Raw genomic sequence first — 12,548 nt, 5'->3', positions numbered from 1 at the left:
ACAAGATAGTTCTAGAAACTAGAGGGCGCCACAGTAGTCATGTGACTCACTGACGCAACATTATGTTTTTTTCTCCCTTTACAACCTATTCCTCCTTTTGCGAATGCATGAGAAGGCAACAGGATTTCATACATTAGCTATATGGGTGGTTTTAAATACAAAGATGAAAAATCCTAAGAGGTTTTTGTGAATCAACGTCATAGATTCGTTACTGTCTATACAAAAGTAGAAGAATCATAGACACACCTTTCATGTACCCATAACTTTTAAAAAAAACTTTTGGCATGTGTGTAATGTTCAATCTTAAAAACTCACAATTTTTAAAAAACAACGATTATTTTATACACAATTCTATAAAAATGAGATTGTTTCCAGTCTACAAATTACTAAGATACGATAGCTTACTGTACAGGATAAAAAGTGGTTTAAAAAACCCCGATGAAACTAGAAAACAATCTCATATACTCTACATGTTTCGACCTATACTACTGCGTCATCCTCAGGAGTGCAAAAAATAACAGTTATTTATACAATTATCAAAACACCAATTTACATATTAAAGAATTTCACGCCATCTGCTGATAACATTTCCACCAGGTCCATCATCCTTATTCAATAATTTAAATTTACTTTTTTTTACTTTTTTTACATTATATATATTACTTGTATATTATTATGACGACAGAAAAACAAAGTAGGCATGGACTGAATGTTGGACACGCCCACTTGTGAGGTTGTACAGAGGAAATTTTATTACACCATGCTCATTCCTACCTTGTTTTCTCACTTTCTGATGCACCCATTCCCACACTTTCAATTTTGTAAAAATTTTTTCCACATGTTCATACACTTTTTTTCATACAAGGTGATATGATCTTACGCATCACTCCACTCGTTCATTTGTGTTGATATCCTGTGTGGGTGTGCATCATAATATTATGGTATTTGCAAATAATGGTGTATGTATGTGTGGTATGCATTCTCTTCTCTTATGGTGTGCGTACACATTGTGAGAGTACATGTGATGGCACACATTATAGTGTGCAGTGTCATTTGGGTGATGTAGTATGAGTTGTGTGTATATACTAAGGGTCGATAAATTAGTTAATTAATTCAATTTACTGTCCACGTGACTGATAGTCAATCTCGCGTCAACAATGTTTCTCAAATCTTTAGGAGAACACTCTGTTTGCCATAAAAACGATCGCTCTCGCTAACTTTTGCATATTTAATGCTACAGTAATACTTCTTAATGGGAATACCGTGATTATCGTGAATAACTAGAGAGGGAACTAAATGTTTTCCATATCAAAATCAATATGAAGCTTAAAGCAATTAAAAAAAGTATCTAACTACTTCATCTAAGAAAACCTAGTAGTTTTGGGTACTACAACCCGAAGTAACTCATAAGTTAGTGATCTTGATTTTTTGTTTTTACCATAGTCTCAGAGGTGAATGTTCATTCATAAGGGCTAGGAACTCTCAAAGGAGCTTAAGGCTTAAAAACGAACGCATCCATAGAATTATTGGCTTATTGAGGTGTTTTGAAAACACAAGATTTTAATGGATATCCATTAATATTCCTATCTAGATACGGGGGTCCTTTTTTAAACGTTAATGGCTTTTAATTTTAGTTTAGTATTTTTATGCGACAGCATTTAACAATATAAGAATTTCAAATATGTCATATATTTGTTAATAAGTTAGCTTTGGAGCACACATTGCCATCGTTTGATAGTGGAAGAGCAGTGCTTGTATTGCGATAGCTTCTATTACGCTAGTGGTGTCGCTGTGATTAGTCAATTTGAAAACGAGATTATCTGGTATAAACAAGCCATTCCCAATATTGCGATAACCGTCTTGGCCTAGTAATTTGAAAATAATTCTCGATCTAACACACAGTGAAATAAACGATATTGTTAAAAAACATTCTAAGACCCTCATTCATGGATTCAAAATGGATAAGTTTTATGCAGTTTTATACAGATCCATGATTTGCAAGGTAAGTCATCACTAGATATGGGCGTTTTAATTTGCAGTTTTATAGTTATACACGTTTCTTCACTATCCGCTTTCGAAGCTACAACAACACAATAGCTATCGACTCACTCTTTCTTTAAACAGAATGTTAATGAGGAAACACATTTATTTATTTTGTCACTTTGATAGATTTAATGTTGTTTTCGTAGTCTAATATGATAGAATTTCTGAGATGTCGATAATTGTGTTGTGAATGTGTATTAATTAAACATCATGACATGATTATAATTAATTGAATCACAGAACATTAAGATATTTGATAATTAACATAACATGTTGTGATATTTTTTCTGCTCTATAAATGTAAGAGTAATGTCAAAAAAGCATTAAACAAAGCCACCATTAAAGTAGGAGGGTTTCACTGCAATACATTTTAGCACTGCAGGACAGCCAACACAGTACTCACAAATAACACACATAAGGCTATGGGAGTAAATATGTTTGAGGTTACGGTTATTAAGTTCTTATTGATAGATCAAAAAGAAAATAAGACGGAGGAGAAGAACCACATAACCTGCATGTATTAATTTTTGAAATTGTCATGTGTCTCTCATAATTATTTATTAGTTTAAGTGGTTATTAGAAGACGTGATTGTATAGAAGTATCTGACATTGACGGGCCGAGGAAGAGGCACCTAGAAGCTAATAGCCTACATGACCCCTAAACCATCAGTGTATAGACTATACAGTTCATGTAATTAACACGTTACAAAACATTGTAATATATAAAGCTATACAAACACGTATATCTATAGCAAGTAGTCTTAATGAAGTTGAATATTTAGATCACCTTATATCTGTAACAATATTTTAGATGATAAAAAGGTGTGGTAAGGAATACTTAAGAAATACTGTTTTAGCATGTATACTGCACAATTGTTTAGGAATTTGAATAAGAAGAGTAGCATGAAAATAAACTGTGTCCTACTGCAAAGTACAATCATTTTTAAGTTATTGCTAAAGAAATTTTTAAGTTTTACTTGCAATGAATTGTTTACTCGTAATTATGTTCCAAGCAGCCTTACTGTCATTAGAAATTTGTGTTATAGAGTCACGATTATATTGGACAGTTTCAGTGATAAATTAAAATAAAGCATAGTACATAGCGATATTTATTATATTTCATGGTTAAAAAGGCACTGCTGTATGATATGGGTTGTATGTATATATGTCTATAGTATATATGATTTTGTCTATTTTTTATTGTATGTTTTCTTTCTACTATTATGTATTGTATTGATATAAGATAAATTTATATTAAAACAATTATTAGTTGATCTTGACATAATTTATTTTAAAAGAAGATGTTGATTATTCAATGCACCAAGCGTCTCATAAGTTTCCGTATTATCATCCATACAAAAACTTGCTTCTAACTAAATTAAACATAGCTTACCTTAAACTTAAGACCGGGATCATGTCTTGTGTTGTGAGCTCATCTCTTGCCTAGTTGTAAATTTTGTAAATATGTACAATCCAATTTTCTTGATAAACCCGAAGTTATTTGTGCAAAGAGGAACGCAGCCGTAAACTATTGTTTCAAACAAAGATCTTGAGTGGATAGCCTCGCTTTCAAAACGTTTTTGAGTAAGATGGCGGATACGTGTTAATCTCCTTATACCTGAGAACCAGGGTTTACAAAATGTATGCTATTATGTTTGATCACCGAGTAGGCTTATGCAGTTTGCATAGTGTGTTTGCGATTTTCCTTGGAAAATTAATTAGACTTGTTGATCAAATTGAAAATCTCGAAAACATTATGATTACTTTGGCAGACGAGATTAAATAGGTAAATATTTACGTACTATTTTTTAAATTTAATGTAAATTATAATGATACTAAAGTTCGTTGAAAATGAAATAGTGGACTCTTTTTATTGAAAAATATCGTAAAGTTTCACACAGGAAAATAACTGACGTTAAAAGTTAAGATAAAATTTAATTTTTAAAAATTAGTAAAAATTTTTGTTTGGTTTAATGTATTACATTATTAACAATAATATTTCCAGGCTTGATTTTAGGCCTAGTTTCCTGATATTTTTAACAAGGTGCTAACACTACTACTAGGCCTAGTGATATATTATTACTGTTATCAAGAAACAGAACTATACTAAAATCGGTAAGTTAATACATCAGTGATCAAATGCCTATGCGATATTTTATGCCTACAACGTATCCTTACAGTTATATTTGACTGTACAGTCGTAATAACATTAACTATAAATAAGAATACAACATCTGCCTTACCCTAGTACTAGTAGTAATTATCTGTTTTATTAACATTATTAATTTTTGTCAGGATAACTGTTATAATATAAATTTTAAGCCCAAGTAAACATTTACGTTGTGTGAAGATATACTTATAAGTTATAGTTATACTTTTATAGGTTTATCATAATTAAGCATTGTAACAAAATTTCAATATGGGTTAGGACATAGTAGGCTTTCTTAATTTATTTTTAAGTTACAGATCTAAATATTACTTCTTAAGATGTGACTTCCAGATTGTTTGAAGCTTCTTAGGCTGAAGTTTATAAAGTAAATTTAAATAATTCAGAACTGTGCACATTAGATTTAGAATGAAGGATAATAATATTGTTTATGACTACATTTATGTACATTTTTTCTGCTGCAAAATTATGTAGTAAAATCTCGATTAGTTAAGCCTATGGATTAGTGGAACTCAACTGGTTTTGGAAATGTTTGCTCTTAATTTAGATATTTTTATTTATATGTAAATCTATGTATATTTTCAAAAGTATAGGGTAACCCAACAGACTAGATAAGTAAAATATTTTTTAAAATTTGACACTAAAATAATGAAATTATAAAAAGATATTGTCATTATGGTTAGTTTTTATAGGTTGTACAATCACATATATCTAATTATTAGAGAAAAATATTTGTGTTTCTATCAAGGAGGTTTAGGATCAAATCCTTACCTCAGCCACCACATAAAGTCAGTTTCAAGATTCCCTTGAAGGTGATAGCATATGAGCAGCCAAAATACAGGTTTAGAAATTTCATAAGTACTAATTGATAAAATAAAAGAGTAACTAATTATTGATTAAATGTATGTGATCATATATCATGCTGTTTATGATAACAGTTAACATGTAATTGCCACAATCTTATTTTAAAGACGTCAATAAATTTTGTTTTGCAGGTAAGTATTCTTTGTTTAACTACTTTTTGTACTTTTTAATGCCCTGTCTGCAAGTCAATGAGACCAAATTTGAGAGATTGGGTGGGCTACAGAGGGATGTCATAGTTTCTGATGTTCAAGTTAGAACCTGTAAAAGGTACTCTGATAAAGGGGTTCGATCTATTAACCTCAAAAGTCCACACTTTACTGTCAAAAGAACTCACCTCTTAACAAGCCTGTATCTGGGGTGTGTGTGTGTGCAAACGACCCTCCCCCTCCACTCCACCCCCCATTGGAGTTCTGCTTTCCTATTAGCATTTATTTATTTTTTTCCTTTCTTTGATGATGGCTTCTCATTATGTAATTGCTTTTATAACACTGTGCATACATGCAGAAATAGAATTTTCATACTTATCAGAGGAAATTTACTAGAAATGTTTATTTGCATTATTTGCAGTGATAATAAAAGAACCGTTACATATTTCGGAAACTTTTTCCATCCCTGGGCACTAAAGTTACACATGAGATGAGTTCCACTTTGGACCAAAAAGAGCCCTCCACGCAGACTTCCAGTCCTGGCTACGGGCTTGCTTGATAGTGTTTGGCCACAAAGATACAGAATTTAGTGGTTGACCAGACTGCGTTTCTCTAGCACAAAACAGAAGGGTTCAGGCAGGTACCACATTTAATCACCTTACAGTGGTGAGTAAGCTTTGTTGAGGTTTCTTTGGCTATGTTTGTTGATAGAACTTGAGAAAATGGCTTTATAGAGCTGAGGAACTAGATCTTTTATTGGCCAACACATGTAGCCACCACCTTGTTTTGTGTAAGATTTTGGATTAGGATATTGTTTTAACTCTCTCATAGCCTGAAAACTAGGGCAAGTTCAGCCACACTGATGAAAAATTCAAATCTTGGATATTGCAAAGAATTATAATCTATTCAGAATTAAAAACAACGAGAGAGAGTACTGGAAAGCTTCATTAGGAATCAACCCACCAAACATGTCGCCCTAACTTACAGACTGGGTGATAAGTATAAAATTAAGAAACTCCATTACTTGGTTGATTTACAGGAATTCTCATTTTTAGACATTAATGTATTTGTTGAAATCATAGATTATAAACAGTAATAAGCAAAGGTAATTCAAATGGCCATGCCCATGCTAAAATCAAGGTAGTATCTACATTCTGAAGCATTAGAAACTTTACCTAGCTAACTAAACATTACAGCCCAATATGGAACTATTCTTGCATCTCATTTTAAGTCATGCATTCTAAAAACATCCTATGTGTTATATTGTATATTATATTCTGTTGTGATTTTAATAATACATAATCTGGTAACAGCATTATGGTGGAAGCCTTAGCACAAGACTGGGATGATTCCCACCTTTAGTCTCCAGGAAAATGTCCTTAGTAGTTTCAGTACTAGTACAAATTGTAAACAACAATTTTATATATTTATTTTTGATTACAGTTGTATTACAGTCTTTTAGTTGATAGTTGTACAGAGTTAAATGATTTTTTCTTCCCTAATACCTATACATATATGTGTTTGTTTGTGTGTGTGTGTATGCATGCACACACACATTTTATAATTGTCCTTTGTTAATGTTTATTTATATCTTATTTTTTGATCAACTAAGTTAGGAGACTTGTCAGAAAGTCAATATGGTTCCACTATGGGAAAATTTTGGCTTGCTAATCTTTTGACATTCTTTGAAGAGGTTACTGCTTATATAGATGAGGATACAGGTGTGGATTTGGTGTATCTGGATTTTCATAAAGCATTTGACAAGGTACCACATAAAAGGCTTGTTAAAAATGTTATATCTGTAGGTGTGGGAGATATGTGAGCTCATAAGGTAAAAAGCTGGCTAGATGAAAGAAAGAAGAGGGTTGTTATAAGTGAAGTTCAGATCTCAGTGTTAGAACCTCTGCCCATTATGACTTACGCCAGTGAAAGATGAAGGAGTGGTCAATAGGTTATTTGTATTTGTTGATGATATTAAAGTTTTGGATGTTGCTGGCTGTGAGGAGGATGCTGCTGCTATAGAGAAGGATTTGGTTAATTGGGCAAATAAATGACTTTTAGTTATAATAAATGCAAGGTAATGCATGTGGGATATCACAATTTGAATTATGAGTATAATTTTAATGGCAATAACCTTAACAGTGCTATGGAAGAAAAGGATTTTGGTGTTCTGGTTCATCTGTCTCTTAAGCTATTCAAGCAGTGTGCTGTTACTAGTGGTAGGGCAAATAGGATTATGGGTTGTATCTACAGAAATATTGAATACAAGTCTAAAGAGGTTATAATTTCATTGTATAGGTCATTGGTTAGGCCACATTTGGAATATTGTGTTCACTCTTGGGCTCCATACCTTAGGAAAGACATTGTATTGTTGGAAAGGGTTCAGAGGAGGGCTACTAGAATTGTGCCTGGGATGAAGTGGTTGTCATGCAAGGAGAGGTTAAGATCTTTGAGAATGGTTTTCTCTTGAAAAAAGAAGAGTTAGAGGGTATCTGTGGTGTTTAAGATTGGTAAGCAAATTGATAATGTTGATGTGTTATCTTTTTTTGTATTTAATGGTGAAAATGGTAAGAATAAGGGACACAAATATAGATTTTAGCAGGATAGGAATCATCTTCAGCTGAGACAGCTTAATTTGTCTAACAGGATGGTTGGCCTTTGGAACGGGTTGCCTTCAGATGTGGTAGGTGAAATTAATTTAAGGGAAAGCCTGATAAATATTGGAATGATAAAGGCTGGCTTTGAGTTTTTTAATGTTTAGTTTAATTTAGGATAGCCTATATGGACCAAAAAAGTCTCTTATTGCCCTTTAATGTTATGTTAACAGTTTACAAGTGGTTGTGTTGTTACTGTACATTTGAATGATTAATGAAGGTCTTAAATTTTAATATCTTGTATTTTGTAATTGAAGATATTTTTTGAGTCTTCAATAAAAGGATTAGTGGATTTATTTGTCTCACTCAACCCCTTCTCTAATTACTATATGAAGATATTTTTATATTTTACATGCAATCACTAATTCATTCAAATTTTCATAGTCTACCTGGTCTTGATAAATTTCTTTGTGATTCTGTTAAATAGATGTTGTGAATGTTTTTATATATTGCATTTAAAGTTAATTTTAATTTCTTCCAGGTTTTTATGGATTTAGTTATTTAAAAAAAACATTATTTTTTTAACAGTAAGAATGTCAGAGGATACAGTGAATGGAAAGAGTATTCTTGCTGCAAAGAATGTGATGTCTCTTATAGTGATTCAAAGAGTTCAAAGTGAAATATACAGATATTGCCCAGCTACATATGTAACTTCTTTTTGAAAATTTTTTAACTTAGAGGTTGGTTAAGGGTTTATTAAAAAACAATGTACAGTCTCGTAATTAATTAATAAATGGTATTGAGTAGTCTTCTTAAAGGAAGAAATGTTTCATATTTGACGATAATTTGGTGTTTGTGATATGTGATTAACATCATATAAATGTTTCAGAAATGGCCAGGTGTAATGTATTACTTGATGTGTTTATTAGCGTAAAATGAATTTGTATTGTATATTTTTAAATTTTTAAGAAAATAAAATTATTAAACTTCTGATGGAAATTTGTCATTTAAATAGAATTACTATGTACCTTACTAATTGAGCAAGAAAATTGTCATGACTGTTGAAAATACACAATATAAGACTACAAGTACAAATTTGTATTGACAACAGAGAACATGAAGGGTAGGTTTACCTGTTTTATTATTTGATATACTCCAATTGAAAATCATGTGAAAAATAAATGCAAGTATGTCAGTATCTGCGATGTATTGGGAAAATCCCAAGAAATATGGAACTTTTAAAGTAAAAATTGGTGTTTTTTTTGTAAGTTTATTGTAATTCCAGTGATACTTTCATAAATATAAAAATGTTGAGAATAATAAAGCAATGATTAGTTTTGTATAGAATGATTTGAAATTTTTATAGATGATGTTATCATTTTATACAAATATGAGTTGGTGTCTATAGAATCAATGTTTCTATTTAGAAATCTTTGTAATAAATAACAATTCTAATAAAAAGTTTAGGCACATGTAGACAGTGTACTAGAAAAAAATATTAGTAGAAAAGTCATAGTAAGTTATTTGACTTAATGGTTATTAAAAGACCATGCCAAATTTTGTAGATATATTCAATTTCCTAGATTTCCTAGCTTTAAATAATTCCGTTAAAAAATTGGATAGGTTCTTTTGAAATGATAGAACAGAAGGGTGGAACTATAAATAACTATTTTTAATCTGGATGAGTATAAATCAGGAATCACTTAAATAGTTGATTTTACATTAAAAAATAGTATGATAAAATTAAGAGGTGATTAATTAGTAAAACTTAAGTTATTAAAATAATGTAACATTTTGACTTTATGAAAGAGTTGCATGAAAAGGAACAATTCCAAAATTATGTTTTAGCTGGGACCATAGTTAGATTTCAGGGGTGTAGTTATGAAATTGAAGTTTGTCTGAAGTCTGCGAGAGGAGCAAGTAAATTGAGGGTGCGTAGTGCCTGAGGGGGAAAAGGAGCTTACCCCCTCCTACGGTGTGGACATTTTTTGAAATATTTACCTTCAAATGGAGCACAATAGAGTACTTTTACAACCATTCAGGCGTACTTGATTGACTATCTTTAAACTAGAGCAATTGGGTAAAACATGCATGACATAAATTTAACATTAGGCCTACAAAGTAAAAAACACATATGAAACTTGTTAGATCTATCGTACAAATGTCAAGATGAGGAGCAACATAGCAACAACTTGGTATAATGGATTATCACAATATAATAGATGGCCTAAATATATATTTCTAAAAAAAAAATTATTGCATAATATTATGAGCTTGGGGAATCAAACCAAATTGAGAAAATTATATGTTTCTGGCAAGTTAGTCACTTCACTAATAAAAGTTCATTTAGTTGCTGACAAATATGTTATGGAACCTTTAAATTAGTTTAAATGTTCCAAAATAATTAATTCGCATTTGTTGCATTTGAATGAATTCATTTGCGACTTCTCTCAGGTCTAGCCCATCTGTAAAATCAGAATGAATGAATGTGTAAAATCATTAAGTGGTTAAGACGATACTGGGCCATTATTGTCCTCAAGTAGGTTTTCACAAGTCTGAGGCTGTTGCAGGATCTCTGACACAACATTTTACAGGCATAATTACAATCAGTTGACAAAGTGTTACAACTTCTGTTATAAGCCTTTTTTCAGCAGCAATCATAGTTTTAACCATTTGAACAAATGCCTTTACTGCTGTGACATTATTTGGAAAACATGCTCCTAAAGTTTGTATCTGAACTTTCAACTCTGAGCCAATAACGTCTCCTAATTCGTCTCTGTCTGTATTATCGTAAAAATTGATAATTTGGACAATCTCTGTGTCACAGGTTTCCTGGCTGGCAGCTTTCATCAGAACTAATTCCAACATTTGATAAATTCTATATTCAGGTTGGGCAAATCATTCCTTTATACAGTTTATAAGTGTGTCTAGAGCTTCAAAGGAAATTGCTGTAAGTCTGTCCTCAACACTCTCTGGTTCCTTCTTCATACTTTGGGTTTTGTTTTATTTATCCAGGCAACTGTGTCTTACTAATGTCCAGTGCATCAGCCTCTTTTTTCACTCTCTGGTAAAACATGTTGAAGCTTGCCTCTGAACTAATTACATGGAGCATCATGTTTGCCATCTCCAACATATTTTGGCCTTCTCTTGCACTTAGGTTAGCTATCTGGAGCCCTTTACTTAAATTGTCATAGTGGTTAAGGATGAATTCTCCCAGAATTAATACAAAGTAAGAATCAAATTTGTCCATAACAGTGTTCACCCCCATGATTCTGGATCACATTTCTGGGTCTTTAACCTTCTCTCCTGAAGTGTCCCACAGTTTCTGTTGTTCTGTTTGATGGATGCCATAGCTTGTCCATTTACCATCCATCTATAGGGCAGAGAACTTGGATACCTGGGGTTCTTTTCTTCAGCATCAGTGTTTTTTTCTTTAATCACTTTGAAAGTGGCATCCCTTCCTGGAGACTTCTTGATCAACTTGGTGATTTCATGAGTATAATCTAGAGCATCACGGAGGCAGCTAATTGATCAGAGGGTATCATGCATGGCCATAGCACTGGGTGTAGAGGGCCCTAGGTTCAGTGTTGGCGATTTGTCTAGCTACTCTTTTCTGATACCACTCATAGCACCAACCTTTTAACTTTTTCATGGACAAATTTCCCCTCAGCATCACATCTTTAATCACATGAACTAGTGAATTTGCATCCATTGAGCTCACAGAGTAAAGACCAACAAAATCTTCATGGACTTCACAGTTTTCATCTAACCTTCTGAAACACAGTGTCACCTGTTCTACATTTCCTATTTCAGTTTTCTCATCTATAAGAACTGTCAAAAACCTTGAACATTGCATCTTCCTGAAGATACACCTTAGGATATGATCACCCATAATTTCTAGAATTTCATTTTGTTTCTGCAGATGTATATTTGTTCCTTTTCTTCTGTAGCCATATGGCTAGTTTGGGGTCATCCTCTGCTTGCCTTCCCAAGAAATGTAAGTTTGAAATCAGTTTTAGCAAGCATGCCTTGCGATCATCTCTTTCTTGCTTGCACATGGAAAATGAGTATGTCATCTACATCTTATGTACATTCATTCCATAGTGCTTGGTCTTCACTAGGGCAAATGGACTGTTCATGGATTTGAAACAAGGCATTACCTTCCTTCTAGTTGCTATATCCTCTGGTAATGAAGGTATTGTCCAGACTGGAGTCGTTTCTAACGTTAATCTCATTGTACATGTTATTACATGCCACATAAAGGACCACATCTAGACTCTCAATGTAATGTAGCTACTCGTACATTTCAAATCAAGATGGTTTGCAATGGCTCGTCCTTGGATTCTTTTTCCCAAATACCCTTTCAGGAAATTTGTAGCCCTTTGTTTATAATTGTACTATTCACTCATATAATATACATATAGAGTCTGCAAGTTAACTTAATAATAATTTTCAAATACAAAAATGTATTCCCAACACATACAGTATATAGCCTATGTTTTTATCTGAGGAAGATATGACTGCAATAGCAGTTACAACACAGGAGCATACTAAATAACCCCATCCAAATCACTACAGACCCAGAGATGGATTCAGAATTTTTGGAAAATGTAGAGGGGGGGGGGGGTGTACAACCCTTGGACAGACGTGTGACAGCATGAAATGCCCATAAAACTAAATGACTTACACAACAGGGGGGGAGACCCCTTGACCCCCCTAATCTGGATCTGTTAA

The 12,548-nt window shown here is 32.6% G+C and overlaps 1 long non-coding RNA gene across 1 annotated transcript in view; it reads left to right on the top strand.

Moving 5' to 3' along the window:
- The first annotated feature begins 3,372 nt into the window (after positions 1 to 3,372).
- The window catches only part of LOC111088421, a 19,903-nt gene continuing 10,727 nt past the window's right edge, over positions 3,373 to 12,548 (top strand). The window contains exons 1-2 of the long non-coding RNA XR_002612943.1: positions 3,373 to 3,829; positions 5,642 to 5,886. This is a non-coding gene — a long non-coding RNA (uncharacterized LOC111088421). The remainder of the gene's footprint in view (positions 3,830 to 5,641; positions 5,887 to 12,548) is intronic.

The sequence above is a fragment of the Limulus polyphemus genome, unplaced genomic scaffold (assembly GCF_000517525.1).
Source record: "Limulus polyphemus unplaced genomic scaffold, Limulus_polyphemus-2.1.2 Scaffold3723, whole genome shotgun sequence".
NCBI lineage: Eukaryota > Metazoa > Arthropoda > Merostomata > Xiphosura > Limulidae > Limulus > Limulus polyphemus.
This window is presented reverse-complemented; position numbering and strand designations above follow the sequence as displayed.